General features: G+C 42.9%; 1 pseudogene; it reads right to left on the bottom strand.

Moving 5' to 3' along the window:
- Nucleotides 1-7,401: 7,401 nt before the first annotated feature.
- Nucleotides 7,402-8,523, bottom strand: LOC119236136 (G2/mitotic-specific cyclin-B1-like; annotated as a pseudogene).
- Between the last annotated feature and the right edge of the window lie 9,838 nt (nucleotides 8,524-18,361).

Genomic DNA, 18,361 nt, shown 5'->3' with positions numbered 1-18,361 from the left:
TCTTGACTCACTGTGAACCTACCTTTCGTTCCGCAGTTTTGGTATTATTAGAATTCTTTTGCCTGAAAGTGAAGGAAACCCAATTTGGTTTCGTTTAGGTTACAAGAGGCTCTATTGACTCCAGTCGCTAAACTTTAGGCCAGAGGGTCGAGGGTGGGGGGGAGTCCATCAGTGCTGGTGGGCGTGACTGCATCTCTGACGCTATATAGAATTCTCCCACATGGGTTCTACCCCCAGCCTGGGGCTCCAGGGCCCTGCGCTCAGGTCTCGCAGCCAGAGAGGAACAAACTTTCCTTTGTTCCACTTTGGGGAACCCCAGGGAAGGGGTCCCACAGACCAGGTATATAGGGCATGTCGTCTTCTGGATCCAGGTCTCACTAAAACTAAAAGGCTGAGGTTGGGAGATGAAAATGACCATGGAAGAAGTGGGCACGTGGTTTTCAGAAGAAAGAAGGGCCTGGATACAAAATCCGTGGCTGTCTGCTCCAGTGCCCGGGTTCTTGCCTGAGCAACCAAGTGCTGCCCTGGATGGTGTGGTCTACACTGCCTGCCTCCACCGCTCCAGTCCTCACTTTCTCCTCTGCCCCTTAGGTCTGCCTTCTGGTCCTCCTGTGCTGGGGCGACCATGACACAGGACACAGTGGAGGGGTGTTAGGCTGAAAGGGAGGTTTGACCACTGATATTTGCTGGTCCTTTCATTTCAAAATCAACACTCTGATCAGGAATGAGATTTGGGGTGGAGTCAGTGAGCTGTTCCTCATGCTCTGGGTTGTCTGGGCTTCAGTCTGTGACCCTGAGAGATGGCGTTCCAACCCCATCCTCCACCAAACCCAGAAGGCCTTCCTTCTCTGCTTGCTCAAGGGTTGAAATAGTTTTTATTCAGGACTTACTGCAAGGCAAGCTGACCTATAGACCTGGCGGCAGTGGGTATAAGATAATAGTAATAGTAATGATAATTTTAATAATAATGACAACAGCAATAATGACACAATAGGGCCTATCACTTGCTAGGAACTTCAAGTTCTCTTGCAAGGCCCATACATTTCTCTCCTTACATTCTAGCAGAGGAGACAGGCATTAGCAAATAAAGATTCCTTTCAAGGTGGTAAATGCCACAGTGAGAATACAATTGGTTAAGGAAGCATGTGAGTTGAAGAGGAAGCTCATTAGAAGGGGTGATCAGGGAGGGCACCCCCTGGCTGGAGGAAGTCTCTGCTTTTTCAGCTCCCACCCCTGGCCTCATAGCTGTGCCTCCTGCCTCCAGTGGCCTCCAGAAGAGCTCAGTCTGCTTGAAGAAGGGACCAGGCTCCCCACTGAGGCCAATAAATAGGAAATTAGTTGAAAATGTCTATACACATAGAAAACACTCAAAGACGTAATATCCAGAGAGCATGATAGTTTTTATTTGACTTTTTTTTTTTTTTTAGTACCAGAGGAGGTTTACCTAAGTCTGTGTGTGTGTGAGGGGCTGCGGGGCGGGGGGTGGGGGGGAGCTGTGCAAACCACTGCAAGCTCATCCTCATTCTACCCAATTTGTCACCCTTCCCATTCACCGGCTTGGGTCCCTTCTGAGTTCAGAGGGATGCTTTCCGGAGGAGAGGCAGGCGTAGTGCGATGGGTGCAGAGGGGATGTGGGAGGTGACACCCAGGGAATTGCTGGCATCCTCTTTCCACATTTAAAATGCGAGTTTATGGGCTTTGTCTCTTTAGCCCGAGGTTTCCTCATTGTGGAGCTTACATTTTTATTTGCAGGAATAAAAGTCAGTGGCAGCTGATGTGGCCCTCTGGAGTTGGAGGCAATAACCATTGTGGGCAATGCAGCCTGGAAAATAATAATAATAATAAACAGAAAAGGGGAGACAGCTCTTTGAAGGTGGTTGATGAATGGCTATAGACTCCAAACACCTCCCCAGCCTCCCACCACCACTACCACCACCAAACACACACACCCCATTCCTGCAGCCCTGAGAGAATCCCAGTAAAAAACACAGCACAGAGACTGGTGCAATGGAAGGGAAGTGAGGAGGTTTGTTTGTCCCAGGGGGTCCCACAACTGGGAGGCTAAGGGAGCTGCTGGGATGAGCAGATGCTCCTGGAACAGGGAAGGAGAGAGATAAGGCTTTTAGAGCCTCAGTTTGCTCATCCACATAGTGGGATGAAACACCCGCTTCATAGCTGCTTGTCACAGTCGCACGTAAGGTGGCTTGTGTAAAGCACCTGGCAGAGAGCCGGGCACAGGGTAGATACTTGGCAAATAGGAGTTCCATGTGCCCCCCTCCCAAGGCTGAAGACGGGAGCAGTGATGCTGACGGGCAGGAGGAGAAACCCAAGCGGAAGCATTGGGTTGGGTCTGATGCCCTGAAGATGCCCACTGGGAAGCACTTGAAGGCCAGTGGGATCCCTTGCCTGCAACTCGGTCTCCTCTGCCCTGATTTCCCACCCTCCCAGCTCTCTGCTTCTGGGTTCTTTTTTTTTTTTATTGCTTTAAAGATTATTTTGAATTATGTAATATTTCAAACATGCAAAAAAGCATAGAAAATAGTGTGATAAATACCATATACTCTTTACCCAGATTTAACAGATGTTAACATTTATATATATATATATATATATATATATGTGTGTGTGTATATCTCCTACTTCTCTCCTTTTATTTCCTGTTTCCTAGTTCTTAACTCTCCCTGTCTATATCCGCTTGTCAGTCTCACCTGTTGTCTTGCTCCTGTGGTGTGGCATGTCCCATGCTGGGCTGTGTTAGGGACTGTGCACCATGAAGTGATCAGATGTACCATTTCTTTTTTCAAGGGGGGGAACCTATCATTTTGGGGCTCAGGCTATGTGCTGGGTACTGTGTAAGTCATGTTATATCACTATTTTTTTCTAATCCATAATCCTCCTAGGAGATAGGGTTTCTTTCCATCCTATAGAGAACACTTGGGTTCTGGAAGGTGAGTGATTTTGTGAGTGAGTGAGAGATCTGGGCCCCATGCCAGTCAGATCCCAGAGTCCATGCTCTTTAATGGCGCCTGGCCACCTCCACAGGAGGTAGAGCCCTGAGCTTTAATGGGCATTCAACTAGACTGAGTTGAGCCCACCTGCCCCAAGGAAATCCTGGGTGCCTGTCCACGGAGGTCCATACCCGGGCAACCTCTCGGTCAGAATCACTGTAAGTAACGATTGGGCGACTCTGCCCTGTGCCACCTCTATGACTAATGGCATTCAGGCTTTGCTTGAACACTTGCAAAGACAGGAAACTCCCTCCTCCTGCAGGCAACATGCAGTGGTTCCTAAAGTATGGACGCAGCTTCAGCGTCCCCTGGAAACTTGTGAGAAATGCAAATCCTCAAACTCTACCCCAGAATCAGGTCCCAGCAACCTGTGCTTTAATACCCGTCTGGATGAACTTGAACTTCTGTTCAAGGTCGAAGCCCACTAGTTTAGCAGAAAGGAAAAGGGCTTTGGGGTCAGGTCATGGCGATCCGGGCTCACAGCCTTGGTACCTGCCATGTGTCATGCTTCATGGGAAGTCTCACCGCTCCCTCGCCTAGTTCTATTATTAGGCCCTTTTGTGAAACAAGGAAACAAAGGCACAGAGAGGTTAAGTCACTTGTCCAAGATCATCCAGCCGGCGAATGGCAGAGCCTGGACTCGATGTCTGCCTCTGAGCTTTGTCTCACGTGGGTGGCGTCACTCTTCAGTCTACTAGGACTGCTCCGCACGTTTCATCTGTGTACCCTTCTGTGTTTGCAGCGAAGCTTCAAGGCTTCCTTGGGGCTCTTTTCACCTTTCAACAAAACCCTGCCTGTTTAGTGCCGGGGCAGAATTGCTCAAGTCAAAGCCTTGACCTCCTCTGAGTAGCCCTGGGCTCCTGCCCAATCTTCTCTGACTGGAGCAACCTGAGTGTTGGGGCCTCACCAAGAGCTGGGCTCAGCTCATGTCTCACATCCTCTGGGACTCTAGCTCTGCTGTGATGCTTGGGCAGAGTGGAGACCGGTCTCAGGAAGCTAAGCGGAGGCCAGTCTGGAAGCCTTGTCCGGCCAGAATGTCCTTCCTGGCCAGCTGCCAGGGCTCTCTCTGAAGTTCCCATCCATCCCACAGTGAGAACTGCATTCTGGCTCTGGTCGCAGTGTATACACATGTGTGGGCTGCATTTCATTCATGCCAGAACCTGACACATGGGCAGAATTTTTGTAGCAAGCATATGGCTGGGAACCCTCAGATAACGTGCTCAGTGGGGACCCATTCTGAACCAAGATTTCGAGTGAAAACATAAGTCAGCAAAGAAATGAAGGCTGGGGCGTACACAGAAGGGCCTTAGCCTTGCAATGCAGACCTTCCAGTGTGTGTGTGTGTGTGTGTGTGTGTAGGTGTGCAATGTACACTTGACTGTGCATGTTGCCTTAGATCTGAGTATGTGACCCTGTGTGTGGATTGCATGAACACCTGTGTGTTGTGTGTGGTGTGTAAACTAGAGGGTAATTGTGAACCCGGTAGTGGGTGAAAGCATGGGCATGAGCATGGGCACGTCCGCATTTGTGAAAAGAGCATGTGTGCATGAATGCAGGTGACCGTGCATCACGTGTGAAAAGGGAGAGAGTTATGTGCATCTGGGAGTCAGAGTACCTGTGTGAAGTGGGAGTGTGTGCGACCATGTACATGTGATGAGGTGAGTGAGTGTTTTGCATCTCAGTGTGTCTGCGTCTTCGGGAATGTTCCTGGCTAAGACTCAAGGTTACCTCTCCCGCTCCTGTTTGAAGATTCTGGTGTTTTATGACCCGCCTCTTGGGCACAGTTTCCATAATGCCCAAACAACGAGGCTGCTCAGCCCAAGATCCTGACAGATTAGCCGCATGTTTCTGATATGCCAGCCCCATCGTGGTGCAGCTGAATTCAGACCCTGTACTTGACCAGCATGCTCTGGCAGCCCCCTCTCAGGCCTCGTGGCCGGGAAGCCGCTGTGCACCCCGAGAAGGCTGAACATCTCTGCAGGTGTTTTCCAGTGATCCAGGGCATAGTCTATATTAATTCCCTCTAGATTCAGTCACTAGAAGCTGAGCCTGGAGTCCCTCCATCCTTTCTGTCTTGCTCTGCAACTTTTTGCAAAAGTTGAGCCATTTTAGTATGTTTCCAACAGGGTGGGCCCAGCAAACAGGTCACTCATTTTCTAAATGCGGAGTTTCCTCCACCCATATATGGAGGGTTGGAAATTGTAGCTGAGGGCGAGCATGAGGCATCCCAGACAGAGAGTGCAGAGTGGGAGCAAGTGGTAGAAAAGGCAAGTGGTTAGTCCCATGGGAGCAGCTGGGTGATGAGGGTCCCCAAGCTGTGGTTGACGTCTGGAAAGTGCTTAAACACACAGCGCCAACCTCTATCTTCCCTCATCCAGGGGAGCAGCATTGTTCATATTTACAGGTGACACATGCAAGACTCAGAGAGGTTAAGGGGCTTTCCAAGGCCACGCAGCTGTAGCTGGTCAGAATTTGGAGGGCGAAAACACTGTCTTTGCATAAAACGTGACGTCGGGGAGGAGATGCTGCTTAGGCAGCTTGCACAGATTCATGGGTAACCTGTGGACTCAGGAGTCACTGTGTTCCCCTCCACAGACAAATCCATACTCGAGTCTTGGTCTTCTCCCTCTATCACTTGTTTCCCTAGGTCATCTCTCATCAATCATTGTACTTTTGACTCCAGTTAAGGGCAAACAAATCTAACAGAAGTCTTCAGGCGCCTGCAATGTGCCAGGCACTGTGGGGTGAGCCATTAGGGAGATGCAAATGTGGCCTTTGCTTAAGAGCTGCTGCAGGAGGAAAGCCTCACACACCTGCCACTTTCTTGCTGGGTGACAGTGGGTAAGTCATTTGTTCATTTACTCACTCCCTGACAGGACCATCTGTTACTTTGGCTCTCCAGCGGCTCCCCAGTGGCTCCCCTTCCTACCTCTCATGATATCCTTGGGGCGATCAGGCCTCCCTCCCCACACGGCGCTCTCAGCGGTGCCTTATCCCCTGATTCTCTGGATAGAGAATTTGACTCCAGCCTGGCTCATCACCATGTTGTGTTCACCTGGACACAGGGGCTGGGGGCGAGGATGGGCACATGACCCAGGTGGAGCCTCCCACCTGCGACTTTGGCTACGACTGTCAGAGGAGGGGCACTTGATTTCTCACTGGACACAAACTGTGAGAGGGTGGAAGGTGGGCCACATGCAGCTTGCCTCCAGATGGAGCCCAAGAATGGAGCCAAGGCTGGGGAACACCAGAGTCAGGCTCTAGTCAGACTCAGATCCGGTGGTACTGTAAGCCTTGCTACCAGTATGCTGAGGCTGAAGCAGGCATATTAGTTAGTGTGCAAACTAAGCTGCTAAAGAGACTGGCCTAGGCAATGGTGGAAGCTAGATGCCTCTCCTGGTTACGTGACAGCCCAGAGAGAAGTGTCCCAGGGATGACAAGTTGGTCCTGCATCATCAATTGATGGATTCAGTTTCTAGGTCCTGTGTTTGTTGTCTCCCTGTTGGAAGGCAAAGGGGAGTAGGGAAAGATTTAAACATTTTTAAAGAAGATTTATTTATTTATGCCTACAAGAACTGGGGTGCAAGCCAGAGGTGCAGGGGTGACAGGATTCACCAGAGACAGAGTGGGGAACAGAACAGGCCGATTGACTGAAATACACTGCTGAGGGGAGCAGCAGGCGAGTCAGGAGAGGTCTGCTGTGCCGTGTGGGTAGCTCCCTGGCTGGGGATCGAACTTGTGCTGCAGTGGCTGCGGATAGCTTCATAGGTTGTGTCTTAACCCCTTATGCCACCAGGGAGGCCCAGATTGCTGATTTTAGAGGCTTTTTCTTTTATAGCTTCTTTTTCTTAGTATAAATAAATTTTCATGTATTTTTTTCTCTATGCACTGTCTTACCTGCATCCCACACATCTGGTATATTTTGTTTTGTTTTAATTAAATCAAAGTAATTTCTAGCATTCCTTGTGATTTATTCTTTGACCCATCTGTTATTTGGATGTATTGTTTCATTTCCAAGTAGTTGAGGATTTACATATATGTTGTTATTAATTTTTAGTTTAATTTTGGTGTGGTCAGATTCTAACACTTTTAAATTTATTGTGGATTGTTTTGTGGTACAAAATATGGATTATATTTGTGGATATTCATTGTTCCCAAAGTCTGATAGGAATGTACATACAACTATTGAATGATGTTTGATAAATGTCAACTCTGTCAAATTTTTGACAGAGAAGTTAAAATTTTACTGCCTTTTTCTGTGGTCTATTGCTTTAAGTCAAAAGGACTACAACCTTTATTAAAAGTAAGTAAATGTAACATATAAAATATTCAGATGGCACATAGCACCAATTTTATTTGAAGATATTATAGTGTGCTAAGTCAAGCTAACAAGTTACACTTTTGCCACAGCCTTGGCTAAATCTTGAATTAGTGCAGCATTCAGCTCTGTTAGCGTGCAGATTCTGGCATGCCCAGATGTGGCATACTTGTTCTTGATAGTCGTGTGCTTTGTAAGTTGTGTTGCTGTACAACAAGAAAAAGGACTGCTTAGGGTATGGCAGGCAATGCTAGAGAGTAGGCATCCACTCACCATTACTGGGAATTTTCAGTGCTGTGCAGAAAGCTCTGGTTCCTCCTCTGGGAAGGAGGAAAATACACCACATGGTCCAGCATGGTTAATTCCATCCAGTAATGGCACAAGACAAGGTGCTCATATCAACCTCTGTCATCTTCAACATTCTCTGAAGGAAGTGCAGAGGCCGCAGGCAACCCAGGCCAACACTGGAAGTTCTTAGAATCTTCATTTCTATCTCTCTCATTTGATGCTTCGTGCACGCATTCTCAGTCACAAAGAAAAGTCGCCGATTTCTGGAGGGTACATTTCTTCCTATTTGTTTGCAATAAATGTGTCAGTAACACCAAAAGCCAAAGCATCTTCTTGGGTGCACAATTATTCTGCATATACTGATCAACAAAGGAAATAGTCATATATGTGATCTCCTATAGCAACCTGGATTTCACTTGAACTGCCAGTCTAAATTAGGATGGCCCTCATGTTTCCAGCAACTTCCCATCCAATAGGTATTTTGGTCTAACTTCTTGCTCTTTCTCAGGTCATTCAGATAAGCAGAGATACTTTTCATTTGTTCACTACAAAGGTTTGGATCTGCTCTCTCTTCTGTGTCCATGTCATTCACAGATGCCCCTAATCAGGTTTAGGAAGTTCTCTTTAATTCCTTGTTTGCTTCACATTTTTAAAATTAGGAGTGAATATTGGATTTTGTTAAATGTTTTTCTGAATCTATTGAATTACTTCAGACAAAACCTGACACAGATATTTTTCTGCAGGAGTAAATTCAGTTGTTTCCACTAGGCTTGGAGAGGGAGTACCAACTAAAACAGGCGCAGGCCAAAGTGTCTCTTCTTCAACGGGTTTAGGTTCCAGCTCAGATTGGGACTGAGGCTGGGGCTCTACCACAGGCATGAGTGCCTTTTCTAGAGGTTTTGGTAGTTTTTTTTAAAGATTTATTTATTAATGAATACAACAGCTGGGGTATAGGCCAGAGGTTGGAGGGGGGTGAGAGGATTCACCAGAGATAGAGTGGGGAGCAGAACAGGCAAATCTACTGAAATGCACTGCTAAGGGGAGCAGTGGGTGAGACAGGAGAGGTCTGTTGTGCCATGTGGACCAGCTCCCTGGCAGGGGATCGAACTTGTGCTGCAGATAGCTTCATAGTGCTGAGATTTAACCCCTTACACCATCAGGGAATCCCATGTTTTGGTAGTTTTTTAGCAAAAACATTCCCAACAGCTAAACTTTTGCTTCCTTTTTCAGAGGTACTCTGGCCAGGAGCTAATTACTGACTTCGTCATGACGTCCCTACAAGCTGTTTCCTCAGGCTTGGGTGCTGCAGCAGTAGCCACGTTCCATCTGCCATACTGAGTTTTTCTTCAAATTTAACATTTTTATTTTAAATTTTAAATGGCTCATCTTTTTATAATGCACAGTACCCAAAATAGTGCAAAATATTGACCATAAACATCTGGTTATGAAACTGAACACCAACCCCATCATCAACCCTGCTAAGCACTTTACTTATTTAAGGAAGCCACAGCTTTTTCTGAAACCCTGTTGGATGTTAATAGCTGCTGCACATCTTCTTCTACCCACTCTCTTCAGAGCTGTTTCAGATTGCCCTGCACATAGGCAGCTGGTGTTAAGAAGGTTGTAGAAAGCACCAAGATTCCAACAGGCATCTCCCTGGCCAACACTGAGTGTATGTTTCAGGTAGCCAGGAGCATGGTGTCTTCCTCTGCGTGAGGCAGCTTCTCATGTGGAGAAGCAGCGCACAGGAGCGCTGGACCAACCTAAGACCCAACCCATCATAGAGCAACAGCTGTTCCTTGGCAGCACACCCTGTGGTCTGCTTATTTTTTCAGTTATTTAGATTGGTATGTTGAAATCTCCAGCCATAATTATGGATTTGTCTCTCCCCCCACCCTTGCCCTTTGGGTTATATCCATTCTATTTCATGTATTTTGAAGCACTACCACAGGTGCATGAATATTCAATATTGCTGTATTTCCTTGAGGAATATATCCCTTTAGCACTATACATTGTCATTTTCTGTCCCTGGAATATTCATTGTTCTGAAATAGTCTTTATCTGATATTAATGTAGCCACCCAAGCTTTCTCCTGATTGAAGATCTTAGGGTCTAAACTTTTCCATATTAATTTCTAACTTCTTGTGTCCTTAAAACTCAAGGGAGTTTATTTCAGGTCGTATATCATTGGGTCTTGATTTTACATAAGCTGAAAATCACTGCCTTTTAATTGTAGTGGTTAGACCATTTAAATTTAATACCATTATTAGTGTGGTCAGGGATAAATCTGTCATTTTGTTGCTTATTTTCTATATGCCTATCCAATTTTTCTTCCTCTTTATTTTTTTCCCTGCTTGTTTTTAGATCAATATTTTTATAATTCTACTTTCTTTTCAATTTTGAATTATATATTATCATTTAACATATAATGTAAAAATTCTTGGCTTTTGTGCCACAGTTATACATTTTACTTCTATGTATGTTATAAATCAGAAATTCATGTTTACTGTTTTTGCTGTAAACAGTCAAATATTTTAAAAAGTGATTTAAGAACAATAAAATACCAGATACTCAAAATAATCCTTTTATATTTATCTGTACATTTACCATTTGTGGGTGTCCTCATTCCTTCATGTAGATCCCAATTTACTCCTGATATTTCCCTCTAACTTGAAGGGCTTTTTAAAAATGTTTCTTGTAGTACTCATAAATTGGTGATAAATTTTTATGTTATATGCCTTGCCTTCCTTTTTAAGACCTATTTTCATTGGCTATTGTGACATACTTCCTTAAGCATACTAAGGATGTTCCACTGTCTTATAGCTTGTATTTTTTTGTAGAGAAGTCTGATGTCATCCTTATTTTTGCTCCCACGAACTTAATATCTTCCCCTCCTCAACCTGTGACTGAATTTAAGATTTCCTATTTATCACTGGGTAAAACAATTTGATTATTATTTACTTTGGTATACTTTTCTTCATATTTCTTTGTTTCTTTAAGCTTCTTGATCTATCAGTTTTTCATGAAATCAAAAATATTGATTTATTATTATATTACATATATTACACACACCCACACTCACATTTTTCTTGTGTGTATGGGTTTGGACTGTTGGATTGCTATTTTCTCATGGACAACAAGCTCTGGCTTTTTAAAAGTTTTTTTTTTTTCTTTTTTCTTTGTGTGCTTCATTTGAAATAGTTTTTATTCGTATATCTTCAGGTGCACTGGTTTTTTTCTTCTGCATTCTAAGTTGATCTTAATTCTATTCAATTTACTTTTTTACTTAAGCTACCATACTTTTCATGTGCAGAAGTTCCATTTGGGTCTCTTTAACATCTTTTATTTCTCTTTTCATATGCATTTCTCTCCCTTCATATCTATGAACATATTTATAAGATTTATAATAGCTATTTAAAGGTCTTTCTTTTAAATCCATAACAACTTGACATTTCTGGGTCTTTTTCCATTCATTGATTTCTGTCCCTGTTATTAGTTATATTTACATGCCTGGTAATTTTTGACTGGATTTTGGATGTTCGGTATTTTACACTCTTGAATGCTAGAATTTGTTATTGTTCTTTAAAGAATTTTGGACTTTTTCTGATGTAAATTTAAGCAATTGAGGATAAATTTGATCCTTTTGAGCCTTGCTTTTAAGCTTTACTATTAGAAGTACAGAGAAGCCTTAGTTCTAAGGCTAATTTAACCTCACCAGGAAGGCTTGTACATTTTGAGTATTCTACCCATGGTCTCTCCACTTTGACCTTTGGAAATTAGATTAATACTCAGTCAGACTTAACCAGACTTTTTTGTAGAGTCTGGGACACTCTCTCAGTACATCTTCCTTTTTTTCTGGTTATTCTGCTCTACAAATTCTAACTGCCTCACTTCCTTAATCTCTGTGCTGTCTTCTCCGCTTGGAAGATCACTGGATTCTCCTTTGATACAGCACCTCTAGCATATTCTAGAAATTTCCTCCAGGTGGTCAACAAGTGCCACCATCTGCTCACCTTGCTTATTTCAGTCCTCTCAGGGATCACAGTCCTGTGGTATCTGTTGTCCAGTGTCATAAAAGTCATCTTACACATTTTGTCTGTTTTCTAGTGGTTTATGATAAGTTGGTCTGTACAAAAGAAGCATAGGTTCTCCAGAGAACAATTTTAAGGACAAGATTCAGAAGTTGCTCACTTTATTTCTTTTTTTTTTTTTTTAAAGATTTATTTATTTTTATTTATACAAGCACTGGGGACAGTCAGAAGTGCGGGAGGGTGAGAGAACTCACCAGAGCCAGAGCGGGGAGCAGAGCAGGCAGAAGGACCAAAGTACACTGCTGAGGGGAGCAGCGGGCGGCAGGAGAGGTCTGCGCGCCATGTGGGACCCTCCTCTGGTGGCCGGGGAGCAGCCGGGGATCGAACTGGCGCTGCAGAGGCTGCGGGCAGCTTCGCAACCCGGCACTCAACCGCTGCGCCACCGGGGAGGCCCTTGCTCACTTTATTTCTACTCATAAAGTTACAAAAAGGATTGTCTAGTGAAGTCTAGCTGACTGTCCAGAGGCCCAGTTAAAATTATATTACTATGGAGGAAGGGGGAACTGAAGTTGCTATTACTCCTGATCTTTTCACTTATGTGCATCAGTTTGGGTTTGAGTCCTGGGAGACAGGGCTCATCCATAGACAGGGAAACATATGTTTAAAAAGCAGAGACACTTAATTTTTTACTCTACCTCTTTGAAACTTAATTTTCCCATCTATAAAACTGGGATCTGTTATTATTCACCTCATCAGTTTGTTCTTAAATTTAATGATTCCATGACTGGAAGTTCTCTGTGAGCTGTCTAATACTCTGCAATCATAAATTATATTTATCAGTTTTTCCCTAAATATCAAATTTAGTTTGACTTTTCACCTGTCACACACTCTTAAAGCATCTGTTTCTTGCTCTTATAGTCTATCTCAATTGCAATAAATATTCATTTGCATAATCATGGATTTCCATGTTATATTTCCTAATAGAGTAAAATATGCACAGGGTGCTCAGGGAGTTGCTGTTTTTTCTTGTTCACAGCTGTATCCCTAGCCCATTGCACAGTGACTGGCATTTATCAAGTGCTTAAGGAGTATTTAAGTGAATGACTGGCCACTATATAAGATGACATATCATTGACCTCCAGGGAGAACTACAGCTCCTTTCTAGCCCGTATACCTCATCCAAAGAAAGGCCAGGATAGAAGGTACAGATATTTTTTGAGGTAAGGTGCTTAGGACAAACATATGGGAAGGGTGCACGACAGCTTTCCATGAAAGTAGATGAAAATTAAAAACAGTTGCTTCCACATGGCATACTTTATAGGAACATCATCTCTCTTTAGCTTGCCCTTGGAGTGTTTATCTCCTAAGGAGCTGGTGCATTAAAATGGGACTAGATTTGCCTCCTGCTTGAAAGATGTGCTCATCTTGGGATAGATTCTTAGGCTTAGGGAGATATTCTTTAGGAAGAAACTTTTCTTTTTCCTTGAGTTCATCTGCTGAGTAGTAAGAGTTTGAAGGACACAGTCAGGATGAAATATGGGAGGTGAGATGACTTTAGGAGCATGTGCCTTCCTGAATTACCAGTTTCTCCCTGTCTATTTCATATCTACTACTTACAAAACCATCCTTTGACCCCAATCTTGCTCCGATTGCTGCTCCATCCATCTGCTTTTCACAGCAAGCTTCATGAGGGAGCTGATTCTGATCATAGCCTCCACATCTTCCTGCCCCCTTCCTTTTAGCCTACACCTATCGGCACTTGCCCTCGACACTCAACTGCCATGGCTCTTATCAAGGTCATTCATAAAATTCAGTGGTCACTTCTTGTTCTTTCTAACTGGTCCTCTAAGCATCATTTGATGCAGTTGATCCTCTTGTCATTGAATCACTTTCTTTTGCTGCCTTATGATAACACATCCTCATTGACTGACTTTTCATTTGCTATCTTGCTTTCAAATATGGAACATTCTAGAGATATACTTTTTTATTTCTCTATGTATATATACTCTTTCCAGGTGATCTCGTCTAGTTCCATGCATTCAAAGTTTACCTAAATGCTGATGACTCAAAAATCTTTACTTATAGGGCTACTCTTACCCAGGAACTCCAGACTCCTTTTATCCTACTGCCTACAAATCTAAATGGATGTCTAATAAAGGCATTCAAACTAAAAGTAGTCCAAGTAAAATTCTTGCTTTGTCCCTCAAACCTTCCCTCTTATTCACCATCTCAGAAAATGGCAAACCTCCCAGTTGTTCATGCCCCAAACTTAGACATTATTCTTACCTCCTTTCTTTCATCTTTCAAATCTAATCAGCAACCATTCACCTGCTTCTCTTCATCCCCAGTATCTCCCAGAGTTCAAGCCTCTTTCATTTCTCATCTGATTATTACTGATCTTCTTGGTAGCCAGAATAGTCTCTTAACGTGCAAACTTAATCAAGTCCATCCCTTTAAAAATAATTTTCTATTTTTTTCCCATAACATGAGAATCTTGATTTTCAAAATTTCATGAGGTTTTGGCCCTGCTTACCTTCTGTGTACACCTTGTGCCACATTTCTCCCCCTCTCTCATGAGCTTTCATCCTATGAGTCTGATTTCTGTTTTTCAAACTTGCCAAACGGGTTCCCATATTGGGGCATTTGTACTAGTTGTTCCTTCTGCCTAGAACAATTTCTCCCAATATTATCATGGCAGGTCCCATTATCCTTTCTTACTTTAGTCCAAATGTCAGCAACTTAGAGATCCATCAAATATAAATTAGGCATCTAGTTTCTATCACATAACTCTATTTTAACTCTCTGCCTAGCATCTTTACTGTCTGATATTGATCTTGCTACTTTTTTTCTCCCTCCCTTCTTCTTTCCATGAGATTGTAAATTTCAGAGTGGGAACATTATCTCTCTTTTTCACTGCTATACCTTCAGTACTTAGAATCACTCAGGGCTTAGTAAGTGCCTGTTGAGTATATTAATGAAGTCAGAACACCCATTTGTTTTAGTATAGCTTGCCCATATTTGCCACTACCTAGGCAAAAGGGCTCATAGCAACACTTGGTTCAGCAAGAAAACTATTAGGAGGTCCAAAGACCATAATTCTGGTGATCTCTGACCTTTGTTTGCCTCCCTCACTAACCTAAGGCAGATCTAGTGTTTAGTGGAAGATTTGGGGTCTCATCTTAATAAACATCTGGTGGAGTCAGCAGGGTTTAGAGATCCTGGATGCTTTTCATCCTACCCTGATACCTGACTCCCTCCATGGCTTTAGATTGACTTCATTTATAGTGCTGGAAATGTGGTGGATGGCTAGAGAAGGGAAATATTAGCCTAGCTTGCACTTTTCATGGACTTTAGCTGGGGCATGGAAGGATTAGGATAGATGGATTCTGAGGGAAGAGTGCTGACAAAGGTGTGGTAATGGGAAAAGTAGAACATTTCTGTGAGTGAGAAGATTTTTGAAATACCTGAAAACACTTCTTCAATTTTAAGGTGTTTGGGGTAGGATTTAAGTTGTCATTGAGCCATGTGTGATACTTGATTTATATTAACAACCACTAAAAATCTGAAACAACTTCATCCTCTTCTTCTTGTTATTATTATTTCCTTAAGGGATCATAAAATTTGATTGACTCAGTGTGCACAGGACCCTGTTCCACTATTCTTCCTTCCCTGGGCCGGAATGCCCTCTACCATGGAACTGAGAGGGTATTTTTTGGCTTCCAAAATACTAAATGATAGAGAACTCACTCTCACACAATGAAGTCCATTTGAATTTTAGAAGATTGATTGTCAGAAATATATTCTCTATATTGAGCACAAATTGCCCTGAGTTGGCTCTTTAATAGTCCTTGTTTTGTTCTATGGAGCGTTACAGAGTTAACTTAAAACTCTCCTAGGTGACAGTCAGCCTTGGACTCAATTGTGTCCCCTCCTCAAAATCATTTATTGAAGTCCTAACCTCAATGTGAGGTGAGCGTATTTGGAAATAGGACCTTTAAGGAGCTTGCTAAGATACAATAAGGTCACAAGGCAGGGTCTTCATCAGAGAGGACTGATGTACTTATAAGAAGAGAACAAATTCCAGGAGCACCTGCTCAGATAAAAAGCCAGGTGAGGACACAACAAGGCAGCCATCTGCTAGCCAAGGAGCAAGGACACAGGAGATACCATACTCAGTGACACCTTCAGCTTGGACCTTTAGCCTCCAGAAATGCAAGAAAATAAACTCCTGTTGTTTAAGTCACCCAGTGTGGTATTTTGTTATCAGAGCCTTAGCTGACTTTGTTCATCTCAGGCAACAATGGAAACTTTTTGTAAACTTCTCTTATTCTAGCAAGTGGCTACACTTTTTTTTAGAGGTGCCTCATTAGAGCAGAATGCCCATTCGATGAAGGGCAATGACTGAAACAGATCATGATGCCACAGCGAAGCATGGCAGACACTGGCCTCAGCAGTGGGACAGTCGCCTTCCTTGTTCTAGAGATAATTATTTTCATAATAATACAATTCAAGGCTAATGCTTTGGCTGCAATTGGCTAGGATTAACTTCCAGGACAAGTTTCCCCACAGTCTCATAGGTTTTACTACTAAGACAGTGCCTTTGTGCATCAAATACCTGACTTAACATTAGTCTGGTCAGATTTCATCATGTTAGATCTGCCTCATTTTTTCAAGCCACCCAACAACACTCACTGTCTGTTCCCAGCTGCTTATTATCAGGAAGTCAATGCCCTTCTTCAGACATTTCATAAAGAGTTGAGTGGGAAGGGGTCAAGAGCTGAACCTGATATTATGAACGATAATAATAACACCTTATATCTATAGAACTTTACAATTATAGAACTTTCTGCCAGTTTAGGGATCCTGGAAAAATAGGAAATGAGTTTCATCTTTCATGACCTTTCCTTTATGAGTTGCTCAATATGATGAAAAGGGACTGGGAATCAGAAGCACTAATCTTACCTTTGAAGCCACATTACCTCTCCCAGCTTTGATGTCTACCTATGAGCGAAGGAAAAGACTTGATGATCTCCAAGGTCACTATATCTTCAATCCTTTCTGCCCTATATAGCTACACAGCATAAAACTTTGCTTGATAGAAGAAGCCTACCGATATATAAAAACCTACATATATATAAAGTCCCTTTCAAGCCCCAAATTCCTGGTTCCTTAAATAAAGCTCTGTGTTTGGTAAATCCACAGATTCTCAGACTTTTAGCAGTACCACCAAAGTATTCATAAAACTTCTCATTTTATAGTTTTAAGAATCTACTTTTTTCTTCTCTTCTAAATGAACTACCTTTCTTTATTTGCAGCCATCAGCACCCCACCCATTCTCCTTGATAACTCATAGAAAACAGTGGCTTAGTGACTGCATCTGCAAGTCTTCCCAGGACTTCAGGGTGCAATTCCTCCAGCAGAATCATTTCTGGCTTTGCAAGAGAAGCCAGGTGCTCTCTTGCTCCCTGTTCACCCATTGTGAGTTCTCCTCTCAGCTTTTTCATCTGCACATTTGGTATTCATGTCTTCCATATCTTTATTCAAGGTGCCAATAAAAATGCATTATGTATGACTTGGTCTGCTTAGAAAATGATCATGTTTTGTATATTTAGGGATGTAAGAGCTTGTAAAGAGGCAAAAAATTGGGGGAAAATGTGTTATTTCTTGACAAACAAAAAACCTTCCAGAAAAAAAAATATTTTGGTTTCATTTCTCTGTCAACCCCTCCCCACTATTATTGCCACTTCACAATGAAGAGCAGACAGTGCCTGAGGGAAAGGAAAAAGGGTTAAAGCTGGATGGATGGTGTATACCTAGGCAGAAGTCACATGGGAAGCCAGGCTAAGACATTCAGGTTAAATCCATTGGGCAGTGGGTGACCATTTGTAATTCCTAAGCAGAGACGTAATGTAATAGTAGCATGTTCTCTATTTGTCTTTAGATGGGTCTTATCAGATAAGGAGATTGCTTTCTGGAGTCCCACAGCCAAAACTGTTATACATTTTGGTACCTTCCATTTCTTTATTGATCAGCATATGCATTAAAAGAAGTTATCTCTCCAAGTATGTGTGTTTGATATGTGTGTATGTGTGTGTGTGTGTGTGTGTGTGTGTGTGCGTAATCTGATAAATCATAGATTAATGGAAACTAACCCCTGAGTTTTTTGTTCAGTAGGTCTGAGGTGGGATGTGAGAATTTACATAGTTAATGATTTCCAAGTAGCTGGTCCAGAGTCACTTGAAGAACTACTGTTTTAAAGAATCACATACAGGTTTTTGAAATTTCTTGATCAGTAAGATATTCTAGCAAGCCTGCGGCCCATGAGGGCTCCCTGAGATTACCACATCTTTTCCCATCATTTAACTCAGAGTGGGAACTTGGCATATACCTAGACATTTTTCCTGGGGAAGTCTCCTTCAAAGGTGAGTTTTTTTTTTAAGCTACAAACATGGAATTTGATGTTATGTTCAATATACAATAAAGTATACAATAAAGTCCCATCTCAATTGAGTCACCCAGTTCATAGATGAAATGTTCGTTAGATCATCTCCATCTTCCCAGAACGTTAAAATTTTCTTGGGAAGAATTCAGATTAGGTAGGGAAAAGGAATCTACTGAAAATTAAAACTGCTGGGTGTACTCCGGGGACACAAAAGAATTTATGGTATCTCTTGTCTGGGCAATAATTGGAAACAGATTAGATTCCCTCAATTTAG

The sequence above is a fragment of the Talpa occidentalis genome, unplaced genomic scaffold, assembly GCF_014898055.3.
Source record: "Talpa occidentalis isolate TD23 unplaced genomic scaffold, MPIMG_talOcc4v2.1 talOcc4.9, whole genome shotgun sequence".
Lineage (NCBI taxonomy): Eukaryota > Metazoa > Chordata > Mammalia > Eulipotyphla > Talpidae > Talpa > Talpa occidentalis.
The sequence above is the reverse complement of the archived record's forward strand: the minus strand, read 5'-3'. Positions and strand labels throughout refer to the sequence as shown.